A 15,729-nucleotide genomic window follows, 5' to 3' on the forward strand; every position below is an offset into this window, starting at 1 on the left:
CTACATAACTTCTGTTCTATATGAAAAAATTGAAAAAAATATTAAAAAAACTATCGAGTTAGTATTAACCACTGGTGGGCTTCCGAAATCGAGGAAAATGTGAAAATATCTAATCGTTACTGAAAATAATCTGCCAGTTCCTCTGGGAATTTAAAAATACATTCATGTGAAAGAGTTTATTTGAATGTTTTCTATCCATGTAACACTGTGACCAAATACATTTGGTTGTGTGATTTTTCAATCAATCGCAATCAACAGGATAGCCTCAGAAGATTATTCTTCCCCATCAGTAGGATATTTCCGTATCCAATATTGTATGCGCCCGCAATCGATTATTGCTCAGTCGCCGAAAGTTCCGAGCTCAGAGAGTTCATTCCCCTCTAGTTTGCCTTCCAAATTGCCATCGTAAACCACACCTTTTCTCGATTCAATCACACACAAAAAGCATACTTAAGCGATATTCTGGTGGTGAGACACATTCATTTTTCGTGAGGACATCGACAAGACACCATCGTTGCCTAACGTGCTGGAGGAGGTGAACGGCGAAGGATCGACACATACACGCGCAGAATTCTTTCCGTTTGGATGCCATTCAGCATCGAGAAAGTTCCGGAAAGATCTAATCATTGCTGGAAAATAATCTGCCAGTTCCTCTGGGAATTTAAAAATACATTCATGTGAAAGAGTTTATTTGAATGTTTTCTATCCATGTAACACTGTGACCAAATACATTTGGTTGTGTGATTTTTCAATCAATCGCAATCAACAGGATAGCCTCAGAAGATTATTCTTCCCCATCAGTAGGATATTTCCGTATCCAATATTGTATGCGCCCGCAATCGATTATTGCTCAGTCGCCGAAAGTTCCGAGCTCAGAGAGTTCATTCCCCTCTAGTTTGCCTTCCAAATTGCCATCGTAAACCACACCTTTTCTCGATTCAATCACACACAAAAAGCATACTTAAGCGATATTCTGATGGTGAGACACATTCATTTTTCGTGAGGACATCGACAAGACACCATCGTTGCCTAACGTGCTGGAGGAGGTGAACGGCGAAGGATCGACACATACACGCGCAGAATTCTTTCCGTTTGGATGCCATTCAGCATCGAGAAAGTTCCGGAAAGGTCTAATCATTGCTGGAAAATGATCTGCCAGTTCCTCTGGGAATTTGAAAATACATTCATGTGAAAGAGTTTATTTTAATGTTTTCTATCCATGTAACACTGTGACCAAATATTTTTCAATCAAGTACTAAATATTAACAGGTGGTTATCGAGTTAGTATTAACCACTGGTGGGCTTCCAGTATCGAGGAAAATGTGGAAATATCTAATCGTTGCTGGAAAATAATCTGCCAGTTCCCCTTGGAATTGAAAATTACATTCAAGCGAAAGAGTTCATTTTAATGTTTTCTATCCATAAAATATCCATATAATACATTTGGGTTTGTCAATCAAGTACAGTTAGCAGGTTAGCTTCTGAAGATTATTCTTCAGAACAAGGTTTTTCGTATCCTATATTGGATGCATTAAACCTTGTGCCTCCAACGTAACGCTCTCGTTTTCGAAGTCCCCCAAATATTCATTTATTCATTCATTCAGAATGGATTTAGATTCAACTTCGAACAAATGATCTCTAAATCAACTATAGTCCTACGTCACCCTTGCGGTTATACCATAGATATAACCCACTTCCTGTTTTTTTATTTACAAAATAAAATATTAACTTGCGATATCAAAAAACATGTATTTTTTTATATTTTTATCAATTTTTCATATAAAATAGAAGTCATGTAGAAAATTTAAAAAATGGACCCAAGATGGTAAAACTATTTTTGACGAAATTTGTGGAACATCGAATTTTTAGGAATTTTCGAAACTTCGAATTTTTGTATGTTAGCAATCATTCTTAGCCACAAATTATAAATTCTGATGTGATTTAAAACAAAAAAGATTATTATCAATCTCCTTCTAAATGCAACCATTCTCGAGATATTTAAAAAAATATTTCTAATTTATTATCTTTTTTATAGTAAATAATCTCTTTTAATACGTTTGTCGTGTTATACCGTCATGTTCATGAAATTTTATGAATTTGCTTATAATTAACCTTTTTTGTTTTAAATCACATCAGGATTCATAATTTGTAAAAATAGTTTTACCATCTTGGGCCCAATTGATTGCTAACATACAAAAATTCGAAGTTTCGAAAATTCCTAAAAATGCGATGTTCCAAAATTTTCGTCAAAAATAGTTTTACCATCTTGGGCCCATTTTTTAAATTTTCTACATAACTTCTGTTCTATATGAAAAAATTGAAAAAAATATTAAAAAAACATATTTTTTTAAACCGCAAATTTAAATTTTATTTTGTAAATAAAAAAAGAATACTAATTTTTCTTCTCAGTGTATATTTTTTTTCAAATTAAGCCAACAATACTCTATAACTCTTTCTAACACACTATTTCGGTACGACTCATATTTTTTGAGATATAAATTATCAAAGATTTCTCTAATTAAAATCGATACTACCTTTTCAAAAGTTACACTTGAGTCAAAAAATGAACCATAATGATGTATTCGGAAAAGTTGTTGGAAAATATAAGCAAATTCATAAAATTTCATGAGCATGACGGTATAACTCGACAAACACATTAAAAGTGATTATTTACTATAAAAAAAAACAAGAAATTAGAAATATTTTTTTTAATATCTCGAGAATGGTTGCATTTAGAAGGAAATTGATAATAACCTTTTTTGTTTTAAATAACATCAGGATTCATAATTTGTGATTAAAAATGACAGCTAACATACAAAAACTCGAAGTTTCGAGAATTCCTAATAATTCGATGTTCCACAAAGTTCGTCAAAAATAGTTTTACCATCTTGGATCAATTTTTTGAATTTTCTACATGACTTCTATTTTGTATGAAAAAATTTAAAAAAAATTAAAAAATATGTATTTTGGATATTGCAAATAGAATTTTTATTTTGTAAATAAAAAAAAGAGTACTAATTTTTTTCTCAGTTTTCTCAGTTTTTCATATTTAACCATCAATACTCTATAACTCTTTATAAGACACTATTTCGGTATGACTCATAGTTTTTGAGATATAAATTATCAGAGATTTCTCATACTCAAATCGATACGCCCTTTTCAAAAGTTAGGCTTGAGTCAAAAAATTCCCAATTGCTGTGGAAAACTCATATTTCCTCCAACCCAAACGGAATACACACTTTCATTGGAATCAAAAATACAAGTTTTTAAAATCTGCATTTTCAGAACGATTTCATTTGGAATTGCTGTAATGTTGATACAGAGTTTTTCATTCCATGATTTTTTTTTAATTTTCCCCCGATCCAGAGTTACTGGCAATCGATCAACGTTCCGAGAACACTTATATTAACTTATAATAATTAATTTTACTAACTTATAATATTAAATCTATATACGGGTTGTTCGGATTTCCGCGATGCGCGAGCAAACCGTTGATGTGTGGCTTCTCTTACTTGGACGCCATGTAAGCAAATTTCAAAATCAAAGCAGAGGCTCAACATGTTTTAGTTCATAAAAAAGTGTTGATCAATCTCATTCATCCATCCATCCATCCATCAAGTGTTATTGAAGGACGTTTTTGTTAGATATCAGATTGTTCCTATCTTTCCTGCCCAGATACTCTCATAGTTTTTCAATGTGATTCATGTCGGGAAACCATGGTGGAGTATCGATAACTGTTGTTTTCAGATTTTTTCTAGGCGTAGCACTTTTTATAGCAAAAGTGTTTGAAGGAGCACCTGCATTTTTTTGATCAATACAACAAATCTTGTTTGCATTGACGTTACCCAACTCTATTGCGGTTGCGCGTCGCAGTTCCACGATATCTGACGCGGAGTGAATGAGGTGTATCACTATATGTCCAGTTAAAATAAATTAAAGTTTTTTTTTTCAAAGTGAGTTTTCAAATGGGAGCTTTTGCTATAACTTCGGGCAGCATCACTTTTCCGTGGAGCACCATTTGAGAACCCCTAATCTACACTATGAAGACTTTCGACATTAATGCTCTGAACTTTTTTCAATAGAGAATATAGTGAATAGTTTGAAGCCTCTTAAAAACGAAGTGTATTTTTTTACAAAAATCAAAACTTTGAGTGCTTTGAGGCACCCCTAAATCATGTCCGATTGAGATGAAATTTTTGGTCATTTTTTGGGTCAATAAACAAAATGTACATGGTCGGTTCTTTAAATTCGATGATTATTTTTTTTCCATACCTTCATACCTTCAAAACATTGATAAAATTCTCAAAAAAACACACATATCTAGAAAAAGTGCAAGAACTCATTTAAATACGAATTAGAGTAGTAGTAAATCTCTAATCTAATAATAAAACACCAAAAAAATTCAATATTTCAAGTATTTTTTAGTACTTAAATTTTCGATGAAAATTTTTTCGATAATATTTCTAAATACACCATCATAAGATGCAAAAAACTACGTTTTTTGCTATAGATCCTATGATGAACCTCGTAGGGGTTAAAAAATAGTCAAAATTTCTCATTTAGTACTCTATCCAATATTTTCATTTGGGCGAGTGATTTGGTTTGGGGGCTAGGCTCTTTGTGTACATTTTTTATCGAACACACCATTTAATCACATTTTACTTCAGTAACACCTACTCCAGAACACGTGGTACTAGAAACTGACAGCTGAACGATTCACGTTGTTGCAGTAATGATAATAAACAATACACTTCAATTGATGAACAACACACATTCAATTGCTATAACTACAGTGCATTTCAAATGAAATGTTGTCACTGCTGAGCTCATGTACTGTTGATGGGATCACATTACTATTTCTACTCAATTAGTTACATGCCATCCGTTCACGATAATGGCTTGTTTGTTCAGTTTCACATCATTTCGAAGACCAGAATAATAAAGATGGAGAATGAGAAAGTGCGATTTGTCAAAATTACGCCTGATACAACTGGAAAATGCTAAATTGCATCTCAAATTTACCCCAACTTCACCGAGCGCGTACTCGTCTGCTTGTCTGCGTATGATAAATCAGAGCTAATCACTTGTCTAATTGTTTATGTTTTGTTTGTCGCAGCTGTAAACATCAGTATTGCTCAATCAAACCAATGTTTCACACAATCATTACCGGTGTTTGTATCTGGGAAATTCAAGTTCAGCGTTATCTTGGTTTTTAGATTGTACCGTTATAATTAGATTGATGTATTGTGAATTTGTGAATGAATAGGTAAACGACGAAGTATATGAAAAAAAAATCAATCACAATGATCTCGAACGCAACATTATTTATCAATAATATTTTTCTTTCTGTCTAATCTATTTTATTCATATTTCATTTGAAATAGTCCAGATCAGTGGTGGCCAACCTGCGGCCATCCGGCCTTGTTTATGCTGCCCGCAACCTGATTGAAAAAAAAATCATATGAGCGAAATTAAGAATATAGTTGAAAATTCTTCCATACAATTGAATAAAAATAACTTTGTGAGTAATTCTTGTTAATCATGTGTATCTAAGCTGATAATTTTTACGTTTATTTTCCGTTTTTTCTGTGCTAATTTAACCTTCTCACAATTGTTCTCGTTAGTACTCAAAGAACCTTTTCACGTTTTTTGGTTCTGTTCTCCTCACACTCGCATAAATTTGTACAAGTAACGGCAGTAAAACCGGGTTTTTAAGTTGTCAGTTGCTCGGTTGCGAGTAAACGTCAAACGTTCCGAAAAAATACGAACGTACCTATACCATGAAATTTGATATTTGATTTGTATGTATGGGAAAACGGGTGAGTAGCCAAAAAACTTTGAAGAAGCTCGGTTGCGAGTAGCCCGATACATGCAAATCAAATGTCAAATTTCGTGGTATGGGTACGTGCGTAATTCTTTGGATCGTTTGGATTTTACTCGCAACCGAGTAACTGACAACGTATAAACCAGGCTTAACTGCTGGAAACTTTTTCAAGAATCTTATGATAGAGAGAATGGGGTGTATGTACGCGTGAGTTCATAAGAGAGAGAGAGAGAGAGAGAGAGAGAGAGAGAAGTTTAGAAGATAATTCATTCGATTTTGATGTGCTCTCGTCATCAAAGGGCAGTCGAGTTCATTCACTATTTCAGTGTCTATTGGCAATCTCTTTTTTATCGCAGTGTGTTTTGTGTAAATTAAAGCAAAATGGAAGCCTGCTTTGGTAAAAAAAATGACTGACGAAGGACGTGTAATCCAGGGAAAATAGTCTGAATTATACTTTTTTACGTTCATAAATCATGGTTTATTTGATTTGCAATGAAGCTACTGCTGCTTTGAAGATTCAATCTGAAACGAAAACATGAGTCGAAACATGCGATAAGAATACTAAGTTTGATACCAGATTCTTTGCGAAAATTGTCGAGCTGTCGACTATCGATTTTATTCAGTGGTGAGAGATGAGAGAAGGATTTCGAAGTTATCGAGGAATTGGCTTGCCTTATTCCTATGGATGCAGGATTCGAGGATGTCTTGAAGGATATCGCCAACATCATCAATTAACTCGCACGCATCGGATCATCGTGAGTTCCAAGCTTCTTTTCTTTATTTCTTTTTTTTTCATTCAGAAAAAAACTCCAGTTCAAACAACAAATGGGAAATTTTAATTTATTATCAATTTTCTGACTTTGAGAATTTCTCATGTGTCGATAACTAGGAGAAATGTTGACGCACTCCAGTCGATTAATGCTGGTTTCTCTCGCAGATTTTGGTTGAAGTACCAAGCATATGAAATAATTCTCCAATTTTCTCTACTCCATTCAGTTTCAATGATGTACATGGCACTGAAAACATGCAGATGGATCTAATTGAAAGGCAGTGTGTTTAGAGCTTTAGAGCTGAGAAATTTGAAAACCATGATGTCTTGGATTTCTACTCCAAATTTTGTTCCAGAAGCACGGTTTCCAGAACTAATAAAACATGCTCATTTTATTACCTCTTCGTGTGAATCCACAAATATTTGTTAGCATTTGTTTCAGTTATGAAAGAAGTGAAATCAAAGTCAAGGAACAAAACCACTGACAGTCATTTGGAAAACACTCTTCGCAACACTATCTCTTACATTCAAGCTGGTTTAGATAAAACGCTTAAGAAAAGTAGTGAGTGAAGTCGAAACGGTGTTGGAGTATGTTTTTTTTATCCAAAATATATATTTTTATTAAGGCTCATATGGCGTCAACCTGACGGGGCCGAGAGTTCAATATTTCGACAATGTTTGCCTTATAACTATGTTAGTAATATGTAACCGATTACTCGCGGTTGGCTCGAGGTTAGTATTACAAGTGTTTTCGTAATTGTGGTGTTGCTGTCTCCAATGCTCTGTACCTGTGCCCGACACGGGATACTTCCTATTGGGATGCAGCTGATCATTAATCAGCAACGCCCCCCTAGTTTGTACCCCATATCTAGCGTGGTGCGTCTTCTCGACTCGAGGAATCCAGGATAGAATGGTCACTAGCCGGCGCAAACATCAGCTCGTGTAGAGTTGTCATGAGCGGTACAACCTTTGGCTCTTGTTGAATGATCAGTGGACTGCACAACCTTTGGCCCGTGTATCTGTAAAGAGTGTGTGTATGTATTGCCGCGACTAAGTAAAAGTTTATAGATCGGATAGGAGGGATATGAAACACGGACACAACGAAGGAAACATCATTTAACGTTGACATCGGCGTTTCTGAGGAACAGGTATAGATGAAGCAGAAGATCAGGATCACGGCTACCTAAGATATCCCGGACGGGGATATCCGATTGTCTGCCTTTTGCTCTCAGTGCTCTAGAGAGCTGAGAGCGAGCAGCATGGAATCGGATACACGACCAGACAATATGCTCGATGTCGTGGTAGCCATCGCCACAATCACATAGATTGTTTGCTGCGAGTCCAATGCGATAGAGATGCGCGTTTAGGTTGTAGTGATTGGACATAAGCCGAGATATCACGCGAATGAAATCACGACCTACATTCAACCCTTTAAACCAAGCTTTCGTCGAAACCTTAGGGATAATCGCGTGTAACCAGCGACCGAATTCATCTTCACTCCACATGCGCTGCCAACTAACGAGTGTGTCCTGACGAGGAATGTGAGAAAATTCGTTATAAGCAATTTGCCTTTCAAAAAGTGTGCCTTCTGAAGCGCCCACCTTAGCTAGCGAATCCGCTTTCTCATTCCCTGGAATCGAGCAATGAGAGGGAACCCATGCTAAAGTTATCTTGAATAATTTTTCGACCAAAACACTCAATAATTGTCTTATTCTTGTTAGGAAATAAGATGAGCGTTTATCAACTTTCATTGAGCGGATTGCCTCTATTGAGCTGAGACTGTCTGAAAAAATAAAATAATGGTCGATGGGCAGTGTTTCAATGATCCCTAGAACATAGTATATCGCACCCATTTCAGCGACATACATGGAACAAGGATCTTTGAGTTTGAAAGAGGCACTGGAATTTTCATTGAAGATGCCGAAGCCAGTGGACCGTCAGTAAAGAACATTTTATCAGATCTAACTTTCCCATATTCTGCCGAAAATATCGGCGGAATAGAATCGGAGCGTAGATGATCTGGGATTCCATGGATTTTTTGTCGCATGGACAGATTAAAATTGACAGAGGAATTGCAAAAGTATGGGAAGCAAACTTGGTTGAAGATGCCCGGTGAAGGGTGCACTTCATGGGTAAGGAAATCATGGTACAAAGACATAAAACTTGACTGAGGAGTCAGTTGGAGTAGATTTTCGAAGTTATCAATCTCCAATGGATTCATGATCTTGCAACGGATGAGAAATCTGTAGGATAATTCTGTGAACCGAAGAGTAAGCGGGGGTACTCCTGCCAAAACTTCGAGACTCATCGTATGTGTCGAATGCAAACACCCCATTGCTATACGCAAGTAACGATATTGTATTCTCTCCAGCTTGAGAATATGAATCCTGGCAGCTGATCGGAAGCAAAAACTGCCATATTCAAACACTGATAATATCGTTGTTTTGTACAACTGAATGAGGTCTCCTGGATGGGCGCCCCACCATGTTCCGGTTATTGTTTGGAGAAAATTGGTTCTTTGCTGGCATTTCTGTTTCAAATACGCAATGTGTATTCCCCAGGTACATTTAGAGTCAAAATATACTCCAAGGTATTTGAAAAACATTGAGTGCCTGATCGCTTTGCTGAATATGTGAAGCTGGAATTGGGCGGGTTCGTGCTTCCTAGAAAAAACGACCATTTCAGTTTTCTCCGTAGAGAATTCGATACCCAGCTTGAGAGCCCACGTGAACAGGTTATTCAGGGTATCTTGCAAAAATTTTTGCAGAACGGCGGGATTAGTACCCGTGATGGAAATAACTCCATTGTCTGCAAGTTGTCTAAGCGTGCAGTTTCTAGTTAGACAATCATCCATATCATTGACGTAAAAACTATACAAGAGGGGGCTTAGGCAGGAGCCTTGTGGTAGGCCCATAAAACTGTATCGAGAAGATTTCAAGCTGCCATGATGCTTTTCTGAGAGTAAATTGTACAGGAAATTATTCAGAATTGGCGAAGGTCCATGATTATGGAAGTTCTCTGAGAGAATTTCCACTGAAACTGAATAAAATGCCTCTTTGATATCGAGCAAAACGGAAGCCATTTGTTCTTTACGAGCAAATGCGATTTGGATTTCAGAAGATAGCAGCGCGAGACAATCGTTCGTCCCTTTACCTCGGCGGAAGCCAAACTGCGTATTTGACAGCAAATTGTTCGTTTCAACCCACTTGTCCAAACGAAGTAGAATCATTTTCTCTAACAATTTACGAATACAGGATAGCATTGCAATCGGCCTATACGAATTGTGATCGCAAGCCGGCTTGTTGGGTTTTCGTATGGCTATCACTCTCACTTGTCTCCAGTCATGTGGGACTATATTCAGCTCCAGAAACTAGCTGAACAAGTCCAGCAAACGCTGTTTCGCCAAGTCGGGAAGATTCTTCAACAAATTGAATTTAATCTTGTCCGACCCCAGAGCTGAATTGTTACATGAGCGGAGGGCAATTGAGAAATCTACCTTCGAAAAATTCTCATAATCGCCTTGCAGCGTAATCTTGACTCACGAAAACCTGATTCATTGGGATCGATAAAATTATTGGCAGGTGATCACTACCGTGGGGATCTTGGATTACCTTCCACGTGCAATCCAGGGATAACGAAGAAGAGCAAAGTGATATGTCTAGCATGCTTGCCCGTGCAGGAGGGTTGGCTATGCTAGCTGCTTCCCCTGTATTTAAAACTGTCATGTTGAAGTTGTTGCACAGATCATAAATCAACGTGGCACGGCTGTCATCGTAGTGTGACCCGCATGCTGTTCCATGGGAGTTGAGGTCACCTAAGATTAGCCGCGGCTCCGGCAATGCCTCGATTATATCAAAAAACTGATGGCGGCCGACCATGGTTCTTGGAGGAATATATATCGAGGCAATGCAGAAGTCTTTGGAGTATGTTGGTACTTGAGGATTTTCTATATGGAAACAAACAAACACTATTGTATAATTTTTTTGATGTTTGAAAGAACGTCCAAATTAATCGTGATACCGTATTCACATTATCAAGTATAACCATAATTCTGCCAGTGAAATCGTGGCTCCTCACAGCAGAGAAATTTGGAGCAAAGAAAAGTGTTAACATTGCCGTCGTGTAGTTCGATGTTCCCCTTCACTCTCACCAAGTTTCGTGGTCCCATCAGTACTTGCTCGGTTTCCTAGCAACGATAAAGTTCGGTCTGTATGAGAAGCGTGTGGCGATTGCCACGTTATTGAAGTGCGGGAAAACGTCAAAACTGATCTACGAACTGCTCAAACCGTTTGCTATCAATGAACGATTCGTGTTCCGTACACTACAACAGTACAAAGAAACAGCTAATGTGGGCGACAGGTTCAAAAAGGGACGTCCGAGGTCGGTATGGGTGCACAATGTTATCTAGGTTGTTCATGAGCGCATTCAACGCAACCCTCTTCGAAAACCAAAGCGTTCATCAGTCGAAATGAATTGGATAAATTAATTGAATTAATTAACGCCCAGATTGGAGCGAATATGTTTGGAACGATGCAAAAAACTCCTAGAACGGTTAAAAAATGAGACTAGCTACAAACCTACCAGACTTCAACTCCGCAAAAGATTGGCCAATCCATCGGATAATTCACTTTGGGCCAAGTTGAAGGAACGTACCTGTGGACAAGTATGGAAAAGTTCATTCGCTCATTGCTCCACACCTGATTATAAATCACTCTTGTATCTGCTTGAAATAATCATGGCGAAAATAATGCAGCAAACAATCGTGAGATTGCACGATAATCATTTTACACTCCCCGACCATCTTCATTCGGGACTGATAGAAAACATAACAAAACAAAGAGTAGAAAACAACATTCAATGAATGAATATTCCTTTGGAAGGATCGCACGAAACAAAATAACAAGTGAGTCAAAATAGATTGAATCTGCATGTATGTATGATTTTATTTTCCTTTGTAGGGTACACGGGGTGAGTTGGACATACGGGGTGATTTGGACCACCCCTTTATCTCTAAAAATAACGGCTCAACTTGGATTTTTTTATAATGACATCTCCTTCTATTGTTGAACCGTATGTACCTAACGTGAAAAGACTTTGGTGATTTTGGGGGGAATTTGGACCACCTAAGCAAATCGCCTTATATTTCCAAACCAATACGGTCTAAATAAAAAATGTCACATTGTATAGTAAGTTACACTTGTTTTCTCTCAATAAATAATGTTTAATCATTATATAAAGCTTCAATCTACCGAATATATCATAAAATAAAAGAGATGATTTTTGGACATTAAAACTTGATGCGGGGTGATTTGGACCAGTGTGTGTTTCATCGAAAAAAACATACTTATGTTTATTTAAAGTATTTTGGGATAATGTTACAATCAGTAACAATGTTTTGGGATCGATACCAGGTGTCTTGGCCAGATTCCAGACCAGAAAAGTTGGATTGGTCTGTTGGTCGAGCATTTTCAAACACTTTTGATGCTTGGTCAAAGAAAATCCGTTCTCGATGGCCGATGTCCTCTTTTTGTAATTCAGCGACATCTGGAATCAATTAGACCAAAAAAAGTCTCAAACCTGTAGGACCAATTCACCCCACAGAAACGTGTCCATGTCACCCCACACAACACGCAAAAATTAAAATGCAATTAATTTCATTTATTGTTATCAAACTTACAGTTTCGCTACATCAAATTGTTCCTCTTCTGTAGGCGAACAGAACTGTACTGCACAATACACGAAAAGTTTGTTTAATTAGCGGGATAGTGATAGTTTGATAGTTTGAGATCCCTCCCCCCTCTCTAAAGGGGGGCTGCCATACAAATGAAACACAAATTTCTGCATTACTCGAGAATTAATCAAGCAAATGAAACGAGATTTGGTATGTAGAAATTTTAGGGTGCAATAAATGTTTCTATGGTGGTTAGACACTGCACCCCTCTCTCTAAGGGGAGGCTGCCATACAAATGAAACACAAGTTTCTGCATTACCCGAGAATTGATCAAGCAAATGAAACGAAATTTGGCATGTGAAGGCTTTAGGGTGCAAAAAATTATTCTAATGTGGTTAGATACTCCTCCCCTCTCTTAGGGGGGGGGGTGCTGTCATACAAATGAAACACGAATTTCTACATTACTCGAGAATTAATCAAGCAAATGAAACTAAGTTAGGCATATGGCGGTTTAAGAGTGCAATAAATGTTTTTACGGTGGTTAGACACTCCTTTCCCCTCTCTAAAGAGGTGGGTGAGAGGGTGCTGAACAACTCGAGAACTAATCGAACAAATGGAATCAAACTTTTAAGAAGAAATATAAAAGAGTCATTTTTGAAAAAAAAAAACAGGACAAAAAAAACTTACTCTTGAGCAACTCTCAAATTAAATGTAACAAGGCCAGAGTTTGGATATTTTGAACAGCTTTTGAAAAACCAACAAGATAGATATCTGTGTAGCCACCAGAAACGAGGACTGAATCAAAGCGCCCTGCCTGCGTCCGGAAAAAGCCAAATGTTGCCATTGACTGTCGGCTAAAGGATGTCCAATGTCGTAACCCCTCAAGTGTGTATACAAAGGGTGGGATATTCCAGCGAAGCACAACAGCCATTATGATCAAGGTTATCATAATGCTGTTCAGGTGCCACATAATATCATCGGTGTTGAATTTGTTAAAACAGCAGCTACTGAACTGGGCGAGAGCAGGCACTTTGAGGAGCAAATTATCGACAAACAGTTGAACAATGGAAGTTCGAAAAACATATTAATTAGAATAAAAACATACCCGACTTATTTATTTAGAATGATGCAATTTTATCCATATCGTAATCAAATGGCTTCATAGCAACTTTATGACCCTGTTTCATGCATTCACAGTTCTCTAGTTCATTTTTGAATTGTTACTTTATCATGCTACTTTTTAGTTCATTACAAACATTTTATTTTCGTTTGCACCAGAAATGTATTATGATAAATGTAGCTGTGTAAACTTCTATTACATCTCAATGAAGCTTTGGCTTTTTTACTACAGTATATAAGCTTGCTGAATACCATCAACATCGTCGAATCGATTATAACCATGTCAGTTAATGATACTAAAGCAAAGATTATGTTTCAAAATTGGACTCATAAATTTAATACAGATATCAATACAGATTTTCTGAGAAAAAACTAAGATTAAAAGATTTTGTTCCACCAAAAACACAGATATTATTATGATAACTCTGTCATTCAGCCTGAGTGATATTCACTCATTATTACTGTCATTTGATTCAACTAGTAATAGAAACGCAGATATACATTCATGAAGGTTTTTTCGATCAAAATTTGGTAGACTTTTTTCGATTGTGCCTTTAGTGAACCAAAACACCTTTCCTTTTGAAGGTTTAAGGTCCAAGAAAAAGGAGCAACGCATTAGAGTTTTGCTCGCGCATTGGGGAAATCCAAACTTTTCGCTTGCCGAGTTAGCACAATAACCCCTTTACGTATAACGTCAAGCCACACTCAGTGTGGTTAGCTTTCAAGCGGAACGCCAATTTCTCCGTCCGGGATGTTGCAAACAAACTAGGAGTGTCGCCTACAGCTAAAAAAATAAACCGGACTGTCGACTTTTAAAAAGATAGTCACTCCAAATCACGAAAATACACCAAACAAGTTGAAATTGAAACCCACTTCCACGAAACTTAGGTTTCATAGGTTTCATCGTCCATCACCAAGCGAACAGCTTCCTGAGCTTTTTGAAGCATGTTAAGCTGTCCAAATTGCTAGTAACTAAGACATATCTGGTTAGATAGACTATATGTACCTGTGGCATGAAGCCGACAAATTCATTGCAACCGAGACCGTATACCAGGCAATTTACGTGAAAGATTTTCTGAAAAAAAAAGTCTGATGCCCTTTCTGAAGCAGTATGATTGTCCCGAGTTTTTGATCGGATTTGACATCATTCTATTACGGAACAAAGCCCATGGCGGGATATGCTTAAACTGACCAAACGTACCGTTTTGGACGGGACAGTATCGTTTTTTCGACCATTTTCCATTGTCCTTTTTTGTCAATTTGTACCGTATTTTGAAAAAAATATAAATGGATAAATATTTTTCTATTATGTCTCTAAATGTAGGGGAAGGTCGGGAAAGACCGTCATAGGGTGATTGAAAAATTACGTTTTTATTTTAAATTTTAACACGTTAAGTAAATTTTCGTCTGCTGGAAATAAGGTTCTTATTGTTATCGAGTAATTTTTGGGGTATTTTTCGTCACGTGATTGTTTTGCCGTCACTTTTCTTCCAGTTTATCGATTCAGCGGTGAAGATTTCTCATTTTCACTCCAGAAATATTTCTAAAAAAAATACTAGTCAAGTAAGGTAAGACGGACACCCCACCGAAGGGAAAGACAACCATTTTGTTTTGAGAACAATTTGATTATCTCCTCCTTCTTTTTTAACAAATGCTCACTGACTACGTATGCAGGATATCATAGACGAATCAGCAGAGCGGGTTTTAAAACTTAATCCGAATTAGTCATTCCGAATCCCGGAAGCTATTTTAAACATAAAAAATGAGGAAAATTACAAGCCCTTCTGGGTCATTTAAGTCAAGCTATTTTGTTCGATCATTTTAATGCCTATTTGGAGATATCCAAAACTTATCGAACTCGAATTTTCAGTTAGCGTACATCTTTCTCTTCAAATGTCTGTCTTTACCGATTCTTTCTTTTTTTTCAAAGATGCCGGACACATTGAACTAGGAAAATTTCTGCCTTAAAAACTATGTTTATTATTAAAAGAAACCTAGACTATCGATTCGTTGTGAGATAGCTTTATATTTTTTGTGGAATTCACGAAAACTTTTCAATTTTTACTTGGGGTGTCCGTCTTGACCACCCTTCTCCTATAGATATACAAAATTTGCTAAAAAATGACTTTCTCAATTTTCCAAACTTCCGAATAGATTTCATAACTTTTTGGTATATAAACCTGACGCAGACTAAGACAAATCAAACCTTATACTGACTGTTTAAATCCGTGACTCCATTCTCGAGTTAAATCGTGAGGAACGGACACCAAATCATTTTTATTTATATAGATTTTTTCAGTATTTTAACTTCATATAACTTCAAAAAGAAAAATAATTTGATTTTGT

At 36.8% G+C, this 15,729-nt stretch overlaps 1 protein-coding gene across 1 annotated transcript in view; it reads right to left on the minus strand.

The window, feature by feature from the left end:
* LOC129779517 (organic cation transporter protein) overlaps positions 1-15,729 on the minus strand; it is a 52,331-nt gene that overhangs the window by 35,736 nt on the left and 866 nt on the right. The gene's annotated exons all lie outside the window — the stretch shown is intronic.

Source organism: Toxorhynchites rutilus, chromosome 3 (assembly GCF_029784135.1).
Source record: "Toxorhynchites rutilus septentrionalis strain SRP chromosome 3, ASM2978413v1, whole genome shotgun sequence".
In the NCBI taxonomy this organism is placed as follows: domain Eukaryota; kingdom Metazoa; phylum Arthropoda; class Insecta; order Diptera; family Culicidae; genus Toxorhynchites; species Toxorhynchites rutilus.